Consider the following 5,959-nt stretch of genomic DNA (forward strand, 5'->3'; position numbering starts at 1 on the left):
CTTCATGGCTTTAACTCGGCATGCTTTGAAAGTTCATCCACATCGTAGCATGCTTCACTTCTGCTTTTTGTTAACTGACTTTTAGAGAGAGAGTGGAAAGGGGCACAGAGGAAGGGGGAGAGAGAAACATGGATTTGTTCTTCCACTTATTTATGCATCCCTGGTTACTTCTTGCATGTGCCCTGACTGGAGATGGAAGCTCCAACCTTGGCGTGTCGGGGAGATGCTCTAACCAACTGAGCTACCTGGCCAGGGCTGCTTCATTTCTTTTTATTTCCAAATAATATTCCACTGTATGAATATACCGCATTTTAATTATCCATTTATCAGGTTATAAGCAGTTGGGTTATTTTCACTTTTTGACTATTATGAATAATGCTGACGTGGACATTCATGTACAAGTTTTTGTGTGGACATATGTTTTCATTTCTCTTGGGCATGATACTAGGATGGAACTGCTGGGTCATGTGGTGACTCCATGTTTAACACATCAAGAACCTGCCGGATGTTTTCCAAACGGCTACAGCATTTTCCATTCCCACCAGCAGAATCTGAGAGCTCCAATTCCCCCCCTCTTCCCAAAACACACGTCTTAGTGAGAGTGAAGGAGCATCTCCCGTGGTTTTGTTTTGTATGTATCTGATGGCTAGTGATGTTGAGAGTAGAAAACCACTTGTTTTTGGTAATACAGTAGCCACACAGGACAAATTAAGATAATCTAGTCTTACCTTTACTAACAGTCTAAACATATCAGATAAAATATGAGAAACAATCAGAACAGATGGAGTTGAAGGTTCTGAAAATGGCAGGTCATTAATTCGTTCTCTTACCTGAGCCCCTGTTGTTGGTGCTGGGGAAAAAGTGGCCAGACACACGGGGGCAGCCTCTGCCCTCCTGGAGCTTAATATTCAGTTAGGGGACACCGGCTAAGCAACTATTTACATAATGAAATCATTACTGTCGTGCGAAGCTCTGAGAGAGGAGGAGCGGAGGCTCTGAGACATAGCAGAGGGTCCTGACTTGATGTGAGGGCTCATGGAGGCCTCAGAAGCTGGAGTGGAGATGGGCAGGATGAGTTCACCATCAGGACGGGAGGGGGGGGGCATGAGAGGCCTGAAGGGGTGGGGTGATGGGGTGGGGCTGCCGAACAGGTGCAAAGGGACTGAAAGTTGGAGGCTCTGGCTGCAGTGAGACACCAAGGAAAGGAGGCTGGAGACAAAGCCAAATCATGCAAGGTATTATAACTTGTGTCCAGGGCTTTGTCTTTTCCCCAAGAACAATAAGTCCCTGTTTAAAGGGTTTTAGCTTTAAGGAGCGGGGTGATGGGGTATATTGGCACTTTTACAGGATCACTCCAGCTGCGACTGGAAGGATGCGATGTGCAGAGAGCAATTTAAAACAAGAGGGAATGTGAGCAGACCTTCCAGGAAGCGATTTTAACTAATCCAGGCCAGAGAAAAAGGTCATTTAATTCTAGGGTTGGGAGAAATTTTGCAGAAACTTGGTGAATGATCAGATTTGAGGGCTAGGAAAGGGAAGGTGTCAAGAGTGACTCTGCAACTAGATAGATAACAGTGCACAGATTTGATAATGGGAACCCCAGGGAAGGAGCAGGCTGGGACAGAGGAAATCATGCCTTTGTTCCTGAGGAGGTAAATCCAGGTGGAGAGGTGGAGTGCACGGATTGACATCCAAGTCTGGAACTCAGGGGAACATTCCAAGCTAGAGGTACACATGGGGATGCTCAGGGTGTGGAAGGTAAATGTGACCTTGGTGGAGATGAGCTTATTTATGAGAACGGTACGGAACTGGAAGACAGGGAAGCCCAGGGACAAGGCATGAGTCACGACGATATTCGAAGGTCATATAGAACAGAACTGGAAAGCAAGAGACGCTGAGGAGTGATCAAAGGGGTAAGATGAGAACTGGGAAGTTATTAAAGTAAGAGACAAGAGAGTTTAGAGGAGAGCGACCAAGGTGATTGGAAACGCCAGCAGGTGTACAGCGTGACGGCCACTGGATTTAACAGCAGAGGGGTGACCTTGGTGACCTTGGTGAGGGTGTTCAGAACAGCCCTCCCAGCATGTGCCACTTCGGCATGCGAATTATTTTGAGCTGAAAGCAGTTCAGACCCTGTGGGCTCTTACCTATCCCTTAAAGAATTTAAATTAGGGGCCTTGCCCAAAACAAGAGTTATTACCAGAGGTAACTTTTTATGACCCATCTGCAGGGCAGGGACATTACTGAATTACTGAGCATCTGCTCTTCTAATCATGCCCTCTGAAGCCCCAAGGCCCTCCCCGCACCCTCAGCTCCGGGTGCCACGGCTGCTGCGCTTCATCTTCCTGTGTGATCCCCTCATGTGTTGGGGTCTCTGACAGTCATGTATGGGGGGGTTCCCATACATGTGCATGTAATTCAATTGGGCTATTTTCTCCTGCTATTTTCTCTTGCTATTTCTATTTTCTCTTGCTAATCTGTCTCATGCCGATTTGATTATTAGGCCAGCCAGAAGCACCTAGACAGGTAGAAAAGTGTCTTCCTCCCCGACGTGAGCAAGGTCTAAATAAATTGTTTGAGTGGAAGGCGCCGCGATCAGGCCGCAGTGAGGTGAGGCGCGCGTGGGAGGGGAGGGAACTGACGCGAGCAGGCAACTCCTTCGAGAACAACCGCGAGGTAAGGGCAGGAAGGCCGGAGACGCAGCTGGAAGATGGGGGTTGAAGGTAAGGCGGCAAGGCAGGGGTATGCAAAGGTGGATGGGAAGGACCCACCGCGCTGGCAGAGACAAGGGCAGGAAGAGGGGGGAGGCAGCGAATCTGAGCGGCCGGGAGCTTGGCTCTGGGGCCGACGCCGTGGGTTCGGTTCTCATGCCTCCGCCTGCTACCTGGGCGGCTTTGGGTGGGGTGTTGGCCTCTCTATGCGTCGGTGTCTTCATCTGTAAAGTGGAGAGAAATGGAACTACAGTTGGGAGAGTTAAATAAGATAATGTATGTGTTGGGGGCAGAAATATTAATCATGCTCTGTTAACCATGGTCGTTCTGTTCTGATTAGGGAATGTACGTTCTAACCGGGCTGAGAGTTGTAGGCCCTGGGACATTCGGAATTCGATCCATTCTCCTTCACAGCCTGTCCTCAAGGAAAGATTAACAACCTTGTTGCCGGAACAAAGGGGTCCCGGAGGTGCCCCACCCCTTTGTAACCCCCCAGCCCGAATTGCCCGTAACCTGTCCTACTCAGTATAAGCAGCTGGCTTATGGGGGGTGGCGAGTAGAGAAGATTTTCGTGGATGGCCTGCTGCTCTCCCACACTGCCAGCATTATTGGAATAAATGCTCATCTATGACTCAACCCTGGCTCTGCTTAATTGGCTCAAGTAGTGACAGGCAGCAGGGACCCATTAGTTGTTCAGTTTCATATGGAAAAGGCTGAAGTTTGGATAGAGTCATTTTACCAGTGCACAATTCCTAAGCCACACTGACCGTCTTCACCCCTCACTGAGCTCTGCCCTTAGAGACTGCTCCCTTTTCATTCCTCACAGCAGTTACCAGACAATTCCTGACTCAGAGAGGGTGTTGGTGATGGTAAACTATTTCTACTATTAAAACTAAAGTGCCAACAGAATGTAAACATATGCTCACCAAAGGCCATAAACTAGAAAGTGCACAGTAGCCTGACTCATAATAGCCCCAAATTGGAAGCTATGCAAATACCCATCAGAAAAATCAATAAATGAACTGGTATATTCAGATAATGAATACTATGCAGAAACGAAAATGCACGCTCCACAACCACACACAAAAATAAAGCCCAGAGCAGCCAGATACAAGAGCACATGCTGTATAATTCCATCAATACAAAAGACAACAACAGACAAAACTAATCGATACTGTCAGAGATGAGGACAGGGATTCCCCTTGGGGTGGGGAATGGGTGGAAGGGAGGGCGAGCTGGACAAGAGGGCAGTTTCCCAAGAGGTGGCTCATATGTACAGTTGACCCTTGAACAACACAGGTTTGAACTGTGTGGGTCCACTTACATACAGGCTTTTTTCAATAAATATTATAACTATTTTCTCTTCCTTTTGGCTTCCTTAGTAACATCTTTTCTCAAGTTTACTTTATTGTAAGAATACAGTCTATAATACATGTAACATACAAAATATGTGTTAACTGACTATGTCATCGGTAAGGTTCTGGCAAACAGTAGGCTATTAGTAGCTACATTTTGGGAAGTCAAAAGTTATATGCAGATTTTTATCTGCAAGGAAGGGGGGTGCAGCCCCCTTTAATCCCCATATTGTTCAAGGGTTAACCGCACTTTGATTTTTAAAAATTTCAGTAAAGGACATATTGGGGGAAATACTGCTTGACACTCTCCACAGCCCCCTCTCAATTGAAGTTCCTGTATCAGGTCAGTGAAACATACATTCAGAAATGCAAAGCAAAATAGGTTCTGCATTTTTCCTACAAAGGCAATAATCCCAGACTCTATCAAAAGTGTTTAAGAGGCACCACCTTTCGGAGGAATGTCCTTACTCAGGACATTCTGGATGGATAGCTTCAAAAAGGACATCTTCCTGACTCATCCTGGGTGTCCAACAAAAACCTCAGCCCCGGGAGAGTCACTTCCTCAGCCCAGGCAGTGTCACCTACTTATTTGAAACAGCGCCTAGTGCTGAGAAAGCTGCCCCGGCCCTCTCTACAACATGCTTGCCCAGAAAACCAGCGGGGCTTCCGCTGACAGGCACGTCTCATCTGATGTCTAACTCCCTGAAGGCTTCAGAGCTGGGCGGCAGCCACAGTCCAACCAGACCTTGTCTTTCCAGGGTCTCTCCACCTGGATTTCTGACAGAATGACTGTGTGACCTAGCTCTGAACCTGGCATCAGGACGTTTACCATTTGCTCTGAAACTGTACCCTCAGCTTGTCCCACCGTGCTGGATTCCCTGTGACCTGCCCCGGGTGAGCCGCACACCGCCTGGGCTTGACCCGAGTGAGGCTCCTCCCTGGGCCTCCCCTCTGTCCCTGCCTGTCCCACATTTCTTGTTCTCTTCCTGCTTGAGTTCCTGCCTGTTTTCCCAGTTATGTCCCCTAATGTCCCACTCGGGCCAACTGTGATACTGCAGGTTAAACAACGCCCTCTCTCTTTTCCCCACCTGCCACTTGGATTTGGAAATAAAACAACCCAAAGTCAGCTAAGTTGTAGATATCAATAATCAAAAATGAAGCCTATAGATTCCATCCAAACTGGTCATTTAAAAGAATTATTTTCCAATTGATCTGTCCTTATTTTCAATTCTATTCTATCAATTAGCAGATGGAAATTCAGTCACATCATTTAGTAAATTCAATCCCCTAATTTCTTTTTAAATGGGGAGAAAGCCACTAAATAAATTGTGCTCCATTTTGTCCTAGAGAACCTATATCCATAAAATTCTCATTAAAATATAAATAAAAAGCTATTAAAAATATGTTTCACATATCTGTAAAGTGAACACAGTGAAATCTGCTTATAAGATGCTTCCAGTGAAGACCTTTAAGCGGCTTCCTGTATACTGTACTGGAATTAAGGAGGGAGAAGCTGGGTATTAGCAGGTCACAAGTAAAGTGGTTATGCTTCTCTAGTTAAGGAGTTTATTTAGTCTCGACTGCAACAATCCCCTCAGCAACACAATGGTGAAGGCTTCCAGAACTTCACAACTGAAAATGCAGGGCCCGATTATAATATTATTATTATTATTATTATTATTATTATTCACAGCCCACTCTATCAACTCTTAGAGACAAAGCCAATGCAAGCGATTGGGCACAGGTACAGTGCTCTCCAAGTACCATCCCTGGACCAGTGACATTGGCATCATCCGGAAAATTGTTAGAATCAAAAATTTCAGAACCACCTCAGAGCCACAGAATCAACACTCTGGGGGGGATGCCCAGCAACCTAGATCTTAACAAGCCTTC

The sequence above is a fragment of the Miniopterus schreibersii genome (genome assembly GCF_964146895.1).
Source record: "Miniopterus schreibersii genome assembly, chromosome: 5".
NCBI classification, from domain to species: Eukaryota; Metazoa; Chordata; class Mammalia; order Chiroptera; family Miniopteridae; genus Miniopterus; species Miniopterus schreibersii.